The following is an 11,522-nucleotide window of genomic DNA, read 5'->3' on the forward strand; positions in this document are numbered from 1 at the left end:
CTGTAGCCACTGAGGCCCCGATCCGCCGCTTTTCAGGCTGCGGGGAAGCAGCAAAACGCCGCTTCCCCGCAGCCTGAAAAGGGGTGTCCCTGGGGCTTCAAGCCCCAAGGACACCCCGCGGCGGCGGGGAGGGGGAGAAAGGGGCCGCTTGGCCCCTTTCTCCCTTGCTTCACTGGGCGCAGCCGTCTGAAGGCTGCACCCAGCGAAGCAAAGCGGCGCCGCGGACCAGGAAGGAGCTCCGAAACAGAGCTCCTTCCTGGTCCGCGGAAAGGGCGCCCTAGGCGCCCTGCTGCGGATTGAGGACGTCATGTCCGCGCCGCCCCGTCTAGAGGCTGCACGGCCATGACGTCCTCACAGCGGCGGCCGTATGGAAGGGCCGCCGCCGTTTAGTGCGTGACGAGCACGCACTAGGGTTAGGGCGGTGCGGAAGCACCGCCCTTTTGTAACCCTAGTGCGTGCTCGTCACGCACTAAAGTGCCGGTGTGTAACCGGCCCGAGTTTATCTCTAATCCAGATTCAGGAGTATTTCCACTTCCTATAGCCAAAATTTTAAAACCAAACCACACACAATATTTATTTACAGTCAGCCCTCCATATCCATGGGTTCTGCATCTATGGCTTGAAAATATATTTTTAAAATATATCCAAAAAGTAAACCTTGATTTTGCATTTTATGTAAAGGACACCATTTTACATCCCTGTTGTATATAATGGGACTTGAGCATCCATGGATTTTGGTACCCATAAGAGGTGTTGGTGGTCCTGGAACCAAACTCCAGCATGTACTTGGACCCACTGTACTTATTCTTGTTAATTTTCTCTTTGTTGTATTCCTTACCACCTAATTGTCAAATGAGATTCTATTGTAGCTGTAGTTTGGGTGATGTGCAGCCAAAGCTGAAGCTGAATTGTAATTATAAAAGGTCAAGAGAAGGTCTCTGATATTCAGACCTGGAAGTTTTTACAGGTATGTAACTATCTACCAACTTTCTCCAATCTCTCCCCCCTTACTCTCTTTCAATCTCTTTTTTCTTTTCTTCTTTTCATTTTTCCCTTCTTTTCTTTTATTTTCATTTTTGGAGGGGTGCAATTCCTGAGTGGAAGTACTCAGGTGGGAATACCAGTGCCTTAAAGTGATCCTTTTTGGAATACAAGCATAGGCACTGGGGATTCTGAGAACAATAATCTGTAAAGGTAGTGTTTCCAAGCCCTGTCTAATCTCCAATTCAGATCTTGCTGTCATGAGTTTGAGATAACCCACTGAACACTCAAGTGCTCACATTTGTCTGCCTAAATCCTATTTTTCTTGACCAGCTCTTACTTTGAGCAATTTTCATACCATTGATGTTTAATGATGAGAATTTCAATCTTGCCCATGTTTGTATTTGCTGCTGGGAAGGGAGCCATAAAATTGCAATTAGTGCTTCTACAGATCATTGGTTAAAATGATTTAACAAGCCCTCTCACAAAGTAATAAAAGCTCCTAGAGTAATTACAGCATTTTGCTCAACATTAAGAATAATGGGATTATATAGAACAGATGTCATTGGTCAGCTGTTTAGACATTCGGACTGTTCCTCCAGAAGGAATGCTGATCCTTTGCCTTGCCTGTTCTGAATGACACTGTACATAATGTACATAATGTATGTGTAACAAAATGACTGGCAAGAACATAACTTAAAATTAAATGCAGTTGGAGAATAGGTTATACAAAAGAGTACAAAATAAATGGATGTTCCTTTTTACTGTCCTTCTTGCCAATCAGGTACTGTACCTGCAGCAATGTTGAAAAACTTATTTTCTTCCTCTAGCTATGGTTGGACAAAGGAACATATGACATGTACAAAGGAGTGGAGGGATGAGTAGACAGAGCATGAAGAAATCCATTTAAGGGATGGAGAAGCCAGAGGGTTATGGCTAAGTCAGCCTTCTCTAATTTAGCATTATCCAGATATGATGGACTGCAATGCTATCATCTTCAGCTACTGTGTCCATGGTTGGGGATTATGGGAATTGTAGTTTGATGTAACTACAAAAGAAGAAGGGTGATAAATAAGATTTCCAGCCCTAACAAGCTGGACATTTTCAAAACATACTCTGTGTGTTCTTGAAATATCAAGCAGATGTCACACAGGAGATGCTTAAGCAAAACTCTTCTATCACTGAAGGAGAAATAGATTCTTTTTTCCTGTTTTTCTTTTTTCAGGTTTTTTTTTTTTTACAAAGGTGTTCTCAAATGCTTTATCCTCAAGAAACCTATTTCCACATCCCTTTCTCTATTAAGAGAATTTTATTCATGTGGCAAAGAATTCTGGGAGAACATTCTGAAGTACATCTGAATGAATGGCTGCCTTTAGATATTTCTGGACATCAGCCTTGGTCAGTGTGAGCAGTGGTCTGGATGATGAGAATTGGTACCCAGCAATGTCAGCAGGATCACTATCCCTGTACTATATAAAGCACCTTCTTCAACAAAGACCTGTCACATGTGTTTGACTGCCATGCTCATCATCCCCAGACAAGCATGTTGACAGTATGGGTTGTAGTCCAGCACATCTAGACAGCACCAGATTGCTGAAGGTAGGAACCACACTGAACACGTATGATCTCAACTAATTTTGGGAGCTAGGCAGGGTCAGGTCTGGATAAGAGGCTTGGATTACAGGCTACCAGGAAACACCATGGATCTTCTAGAAGGTTTAGGGAAGAATCTTGCCTTCTTCAACAAAGACCTGTCACATGTGTTTGACTGCCATGCTTATCATGTTGACAGCATGAGTTGTAATCCTGGAGAGCTGTTGCCAGTAATGCTGATTAAAATGAACCAATGATCACAGTCAATGTAAGGCAGCTTCCTGTGGATGAATGACTACCAAATGTTCTAGCCTGGAAAAAATATTAAGAGGTGATATGATAGCCCTGTTTAAATATTTGAAGGGATGTCATATTGAGGAGGGAGCAAGCTTGTTTTCTGCTGCTCCAGAGAACAGGATACAGAACAATGGATGCAAGCTACAGGAAAAGAGATTCCACCTCAACATTAGGAGGAACTTCCTGACAGTAAGGGCTGTTCGACAGTGGAATACTCTTCCTCGGAATATAGTGGAGTCTCCTTCCTTAGAGGTCTTTAAGCAGAGGCTGGATGGACATCTGTTGGGGATGCTTTGATTTGGATTTCCTGCATGGCAGGAGGTTGGACTAGATGGCCCTTGTGGTCTCTTTCAACTCTATGATTCTATGAATTGACTATGACTGATGGGAACTGTAGTGTATTAACATATGGACAACACATTCAGAGTGTTCTACTTTAAACTCATCATCCTAAATCCAGTTGCTAGTCCTGGCAAGAATAGACTCAATCAGTGGGACTTAGAAAGCTGTTTTACTTACCGTTCAGCAGTTCATTCTAAGAGTCTATTTTAGTTGAAAGAACAATTCCATGGAGGCCATTTGCTAGTATCCTGAATTCCCACGAATGGGCCATTACTTTCAGGTTACTCCTGTGGGAGGAAAAGCTATTTCCCCTTTGATCCCCTGCCGCTACCTATGTCCTTCTGAAAATTGAGTTCTCCAGAATAGCATTGTGTCCGTTTTGGGCCAGTTTGCCATGGTTTATATTATTTTAGTTTGTTTCTTCTATCAGTTGATTAAAAAAAAAAACTTGATATTGTGAGCCATTTTAAGTGTGTGCCTATATGTGTGTGCCCCCTCCCCCAAACAAAGTATGTTTACAAACAAAGTAAATGTCCTGCAAATTGTACTCCAATATGTACCCTGGGAATTCTGTTAGTCTTCTGTGCAGGTGAGAACCACAGCTCTGAGGATTCTTTGAAAAGTGTGAATGGTGTTTTACAGACCGCCCAAAAAGGGCAGTCTGCCGGCATCTCCATTTCCGCCGCCGGGAAGCCTCAGCCTCGAAACAGCAAGGCTTCCCGATGGCCAAAAAAGAAGCCCCCAAAAGAGGCTTCTTTTGGTGGCGCGCTTATGACGCCGTAAGGCGCCAATGGCATACCTAGTACGTACTTTTTGCCCATGCGGAACGGGCCAATGACTCTTAAATCTGATTAAGATCTATGATCTAACTACAGTCAGCCCCTCATATCCACAGAGTCTGCATCTACAGATTCAATCATCTATAGCATTAAAACTTTTCTTCATTAATTTCAAAAAAACCCAAAACAATAATTTTGCTGTTTTATATAAGGGATACTATTTATTACACCATTTTATATAATGGGACTTGAGCATCCATGGATTTTGGTATAGAGAGGGATGGACCTGGAACCAAATCCCAATGTATACTAAGGGCCTACTGTATGCACTTGGAAAAGTGCTCTGGCAGGTGATTTTTAAGGATAACTTTCAATTTTTGTCCAAGACTTAAGCCTAAATCTTTGATAGAGAGGCAGGATACAAATACAAATTTTATTATTTATTATTATTCTTAAATCTAATTTTGTTAGCCCCAAAAAGAATAGACCATATGATTCAACCCTTATGCAAGTTCCATTGGTTCAGTGGATCTGCTCTAGATGGTTCTAAAAATTGGATTTAGCCCAGGTGTGGGAACTGAGAAGTCTGCAGCTGTTATTGGACTTCAGCTCCATAATACCCCATGATGAGGGTGCTAGGAGTTGCAGTTCTGGGGTCAAACAATTCTAACCTTTGATTTAGGCCTTGGTTACAGTAATTTAATAAACAATCAGGCATTACCTAGCAAACAGCATGGTATATCCAGTGTAGGAACAGAAACTTCAGTGCTCTGCCTCCTTGTTAGATTTAGTTTGCTTAGCTTTAAGATTTTCTTTAAAGGCTAGCCTGTTTCAAAGGAGGTGGCATGTGAATAGGGATAAAGAGACCAATTAACCAATTTTTCTTGTCTGTTCCCTCATACCCAGACACATTCGGTACTATCCCCAGTTTTGATGTATTATTTTAATTAATCCAAGTCTCTTTGATTTCTGGGGGGAGAAGAAGCAGGTTAGCAAATGTAACAATGCTCGAGAGTTTCTTTATCGTAAAAGACACATAATTTCAACCATTTAATAAGGTAGATTTATTCTGGGTAGTTTAGTTTGCCCATGCACTCAAACAGCCCTCCCCAAAGACAACATTAAAAATGTGATTAGTTAGCTGCCATCAATAACACAAAATAGAAAAACACTCTCTGAAGGGACAGCTTTGTGGAGGGCACTGCACAGTGTGTAGTAAAAATATATGGCCTAATAAGTTTACATTTGCAGGCTCATTTGTTAAAACTCTTGAATTTCTAATTTGTGTCGGCAAGATAAATGGATGGCGCCTCAGTAAAGTGTGAGATTAATACTGATAGATGGGGATTCAGTTTTTTGCTGGGCTCTTACTTCCTTACAGCCCAGTAGGCTCTTTATGGGGGGAAACCAAATGTAAATAAAAGGGACAGGCATTATTTACATTGGTCAAGACCAATTACTTGGGATATTGTTCTTTGCAACTTTATATTATTGATGTAAATTACCCTTATCTAATTATTGTTTTACATTTTGGTAATCAAAGCTTTGGGAAGTATAAGTCGCAGTTAAAAAGGACTGGCAACCCTCAGCTGCTCTGCACTCCTTTTTGAGGGAAGGAAATGGAAAGCACTACCAGGAAGATAAAACATTTTAAAATATTGCAACTGGTCATTTAGAATGAACAGCTGGAAAGGATGTGAGACAAGGTTCACCAAAATGCTAAAGAATTTGGACACATTTTGTATAATGTATGACTCATAACTGGCTTAAATTTTTCAGCATTAATAGGAACCACAACATTGTTTATAAAAAAAGATATTTTGATAAATAAATAAATTGGTACAGTAATTAGCCTTAGTAGCCTACTTTTTCTACAGTGAGATCACAGCGGCATGCATTGAAGTTTCTTAGCCTGAGACCAACATTGTGACATAGACAAAGTTGCAAGTTAGCAACTTTCTTCACAAATGTGTGGGGGTTCAAACTCTCATCTTGCCAATCCAGTTCTGACTTTCTTTCCCATGCATCACACTGTTTGTCTAGAACTGTTAGTGCCATTTCTCGGCTGCTGCTTTTGTATTGTGAGGAGGGGTGGAGGTTATGGGTATGGGGGATACTGAGGTTGGGGAGGAGGTGGATACCACTTTTGGCTTGAGCGGGGCTCCTACTGAAGTAGTATGGGGCAAGGGGAGGTATGGCGGTAGGAAAGTGGGAAGCCGTTACAGGGGAAGGCGGGATCGATGTATAATATCTATCTCACCTTCCATCCACTTTCCTAATCAAAGAGGCCTGAGGATCAGACCAACCGTGCCACAAACCCTGTCTCTGCTCCTGTGCAATGCCAGGTCCATGAAAAATAAGACCCACATAATTCACGATCTTCTTGAAGATAAGAACTGCGACCTGGCTTGCATTACTGAGACCTGGCTAGGGCCTGAGGGAGAAGCTGTGTGGGCACAGGCCCTCCCTGCCGGGTTCTCAGTTAAGGTTAGGTGGGTGGGGGGGGGGGAGTTGCCTTGATCTATAAGAACACCCTTCCCTTAACTAGGAACCATGTTCGACAAACCTCCTATATCGAGTGTATTTACCTGACCCTAAAAGCCAGAGACAGTTTGGGGATTCTGTTGGTCTATCGGCCACCCCTTGCGCTAACGGACTCCCTGCTCGAGCTGACACAGCTGGTCTCGGAGCTGCTGTTGGAGTCCCCCAGGCTTCTTGTCCTGGGGGACCTCAACATCCCCTTCGTGGCCAGCTATAGTCCATCTGGTGCAGCTCGGGAGTTCATGGATACCATGACAGCCATGGGCCTGACTCAATTGGTTATGGGGCCAACGCATTCTGCTGGTAATACCCTCGATATGGTCTTTTGTACGGACATGGAAACTCCGTGGGCAGAAATAACTAATATTTCTGCCTTGTCATGGACCGACCATTTCCTGGTTGAGGCTAACATCAAGGCATCTACCCAGATCCCCCTGGGGGTGGCGGACCTATTAGAATGGTCCACCCTCGAAGGCTGATGGAACCCAAAAGGTTCCAAGAAGCCCTAGAGGGAAACATGGTTGGATCTGACGGCGACTCTGTTGATGCCCTGACTACTGTCTGGGACACTGGTCTCTCCAGGGCTATACACAGTATCGCTCCCAAGCGTCCTCTCAGGCCTGCTTCCAAAAAGCAGCCCTGGTATACCGAAGATCTCCAGGCAAGGAAGCGGGTTCTGCGACGACTAGAGCGCAAATGGTGGAGACATCAGGACTTAGCTGACAAGGCACTCCTGGACTCCCTTTTGGAGGACTACGGAGTGGTGATAGACGCAGCAATGAACTCGTTCTATGCTGCGCGTATCGCGTCCGCGGAGTCGCGTCCGGCAGAGCTGTTCAGGGTAGTGAGGGAGCTCACTCAGCTACCCTCCTCCCTGAACCCCATTTTGGAACCATCTAAGAAGTGTTAGGAAGACAACTTGCTCTCTCGATCCCTGTCCCTCGTGGCTAGCGGCTCAGGGGGGAGCGGTTGTAACAGCCTTTTTAATTAATACATCTCTCAGGGAAGGGCAATTTCCATCCAGCTTAAAATTGGCCATTGTAAAACCGCTGTTAAAAAAGCCCTCCCTAGACCCCCTGATGCATAACAATTATCGGCCAGTTTCGCTATTGCCTTTCTTGGGGAAGGTGATCGAGAGGGCAGTTGCAATCCAGCTTCAATCGATCTTGGATGATACTGATTATCTTGACCCATTTCAAACCGGGTTCCGGGCGGGCTATGGAGTTGAGACTGCCATGGTCGCCCAGGTCGATGATCTCCGTCTGGGCATGGACAGGGGTAGCGTGTCCCTGTTAGTGCTCTTGGACATCTCAGCGGCTTTTGATACCATTGACCATGGTATCCTTCTGGAACGCCTGAGAGAGCTGGGAATCAGGGGCACTGTGCTCCAGTGGTTCCGTTCCTACCTCTCGGGCAGATTCCAGATGGTGCAGCTGGGGGACGAGTGCTCCGACAAGAGGGCGCTTACATCTGGTGTCCCTCAGGGAGCTATTCTGTCCCCCATGCTATTTAAAATTTACATGAAACCGCTGGGAGAGATCATCCGGAGGCATGGGGTGCGGGGTTATCAGTACGCTGATGACACCCAAATAGTCTTCTCTGTGTCTCCGACTGATGCAGTGACCAGGGATGGCATCTCTCCTCTTGATGCCTGTCTAGACTCGGTAATGGGCTGGATGAGGGAAAACAGACTCAGACTGGATCCAGAGAAAACGGAAGTGCTCGTGATAGGTTCCCCCGGTCCGGGATTGGAGGTTTGTCCACCTGTCCTGAACGGGGTCACACTCCCCTTGAAGGACTCTGTTTGCAGTCTGGGGGTGCTCCTGGACTCGTCGCTCCACCTTACATCTCAGGTGGACACGATGGTCAGGAGCACCTGTTTTCAACTTCGGTTGATACGCCAGCTGCGACCCTTCCTGGGCCGGAGGGACCTTGAAACGGTGGTACACACTCTGGTAACCTCTCGTTTGGATTTCTGTAATGCGCTCTACATGGGGCAACCCTTATACCATACCCGGAAGCTACAGTTGGTTCAAAATATGGCAGCTAGAGTGGTCACTGGATCTTCCAGGACCACCCATATAACACCGGTATTAAAAGATCTCCATTGGCTGCCCATTCGCTTCCGAGCGCAATACAAGGTGTTGGTTATCACCTATAAAGCCCTAAATGGCTTGGGCCCAGGGTACTTGGAGAACCGCCTTTCCCCATATAATCCGCCCCGCACACTCAGATCGGCTGGGAAGCATTTGCTGACAGTCCCAGATTCTAAATACTCCACAACATCGCGTAGAGCCTATTCCATCTCGGCTCCTTTGCTCTGGAATGCACTTCCCAGTGAGCTCCGCTCGGCCACCTCCCTTGAGCGGTTCAGGAAGGAATTAAAAACCTTCCTGTTCCAAACAGCTTTCCCCTAACTTTCTCCCTTTGTAGCCTCCTTCCTCCCCCTCACCGTTATTATTATTGTTGTAAACATCTTATGCTAGTTGGATATTGCTATTGTGATTTTAATGTATAATTGTTGTTACTGTGTATTGTGTTTTTACTCTGTACTGTTATTGTTGTAACCCACCTTGATCTATGGAAAGGCGGGCTATAAATAAATATTTTATTATTATTTATTATTACATAGATTTGTTTTGAAACTACCCTGAGATTTGTCAGGATGTCCCATAAAGCATTTATGAGAGTATTTCTGCTGTGTTTAAAAGGTTTCAAACATGTTCAGAACCTGTCTTTCTATCGCTGTTAATATATAGATGTATTTTCTTCTATTACACCATATATCATTTTGAAAGAACCTCTCAGACATTTAAGGGCAGGTGCCAAAATTATTTGTATCAGGAAGATGGACTGAGATCTCATTAACAGTTTTGCTGCCCAAATGTAATTAATCTCTTATTTTTTGTTATACAGGTTATAGTTGGGATAGATTTTTTTAAAAAAATGAAATTGTCTAAATATTTATGTAAACTGGAGGCTTGGAATCTATTCCACTGTTGATTACTTATAAGTAAGTTGAATTTGGACTAGATCAATTTAAATAAAGGGCGAAGATCCTCTAGTCCTCCCTAAAACTGTCTTTTAAAGTTTTGAGCAATTTCTGGACCTCCATCTATTGTGATGCAATGTAATATCTCTCCATAAAAGAAGACCAAAGCAATACCCTCTTCGTAGGGAAAAGGCCTAAGGAGAACATTTAACTGTCTAGCTATAGACAATTTGGCCTGAGTCATTGGGCCCAAGATCATGGGCTGCTGATTAAGGGGGGAAAGAATATTTGTATCAACAATGAAAAATGATGAGAGATTAGAATTTTTACAATTTGGGACGTATAAAACTTATTGCACTTGGAGGAACAGAATGGATGGGAGGGACGTGTGTTACCGCATGGGAGAATGCAGCCGATGCGGGTGGGAGTCTCCAAGCCATTCCCCAGCCATTCCTGGCAGCTGATTTTGAATAACAGTTCAAAATCGTCCTTCAAAATCGGCTTCCATGGAATGGATGGGGAATAGTTTAGGGACTCCTGGTGGCATTGATGGTGTTCTCCCATGTGGTAACATACCTTTTCCTCCTGTTCAATTCAATTTCGTTGCGTTCTGTTTCCGTCCCACCCAGTGCTGTGCAATAAGCTTATTAGTCTTGCATGAAGAATACACATGGCTTTTTTTTTTGCACAGAAAGTATTTTCTGCACACAAATGTTATTTTTTGCACAAAACAATATTTCTGCCTACGAAAGTCTGATCTCTGTGCAACCCCCCCCCCACCAAAAAAAAAAAAAAACAACCATCCATGTGTGGATTTTTCAAAGAATAAAACCTGAACTGCAAATAAATCTTGAAAACTGCAGATTTCTGGGACATTCTCCCAGTAGGAAGAAAAATGGCCTTGAATCCCCTTTTGGGAGAATGGCAGGACATAAATCAAATCATAAATATATTTATTCTTGCCCACAAGAGTAACATTTACAAAGGTTTACATCTCTACTGTTCATCTCCATAACAACAAGAAATCAAGGAAGATCTCCTCAAGCTTTTCATTCTGCTTTCATCTTCATTGACTTTCTTTTGTGTATCTGATGTTTCATATTGTAATCCCTATGTGGCAGGACCTTTATCTGATTTATATCCAGCACACCTAGTTTATATAGATGCTCTAGGAATAATAACTTGCCATGTACTGCTTCTTTCTTTGCTCTTAATGGTCCGCTGAGTGCTGGACTTGGGCCATCGACATATAGGCTCAAATTCAGCCCCTTCATCAACTTTCTCTATACAGGAATGTCCTCACTCTTGACCTCAGCCCTCTTGTAAAATTATAATGCAAAAGGTATCATTTGACACTAATGGGTGCCTGGTGAAACGGAGGAAAAGGCAAGATCTTTGCAAACAGCCTATTTGAGATAGTTGTTTCTTGCAGAAATAAGTATGGAATCCTGGCCCACTGCAACTAATTTATTGTCTCAAAAATGATACATGATCCTTATCTGTTCCAAGCATCATTCTGCTGAAGTATTACATTAGTGTCAGAATGAAGGCACAAGTGGTTGCATGTTCTCAGAGGTATAAATACAGTCCCTAGTGCAGCCTAATAGTAGGTCTGGCCCTGAAGCAAAGACATTATGACTCCACTTCTGTAGCTTGAAATGGTTGCTCTGTTCTTCCTAATGGTAGGGTTGGACCTGAAGCAAAGTGCCATGCTTTCAGAATGGTACCATGCTTCATGAACATGCTTGCATATTTACATCTTTATCCCTCTACATCATTACACCTGCCTACTGGAGCACTTGATCTGTATGCATTATTGTGGCTATGGGAAACACTACAATGGGAAGGGTAGTACTGATAATGATCCTAAAATAAGAACATTCAAAAAAGGAAAGGTTCCAGTCATTGTCCCTTCCCATCTTTGAAAAAGCTCCTGAACAATGTGGAATGGGAGACAAAGGGGTTGCTGTGTGTAGGGGGGGGGGGAGATAGTAAAC

The sequence above is a fragment of the Sceloporus occidentalis genome, unplaced genomic scaffold (assembly GCF_023333645.1).
Source record: "Sceloporus occidentalis isolate IW3139 unplaced genomic scaffold, rSceOcc1.0.p SCAF_2, whole genome shotgun sequence".
NCBI classification, from domain to species: Eukaryota; Metazoa; Chordata; class Lepidosauria; order Squamata; family Phrynosomatidae; genus Sceloporus; species Sceloporus occidentalis.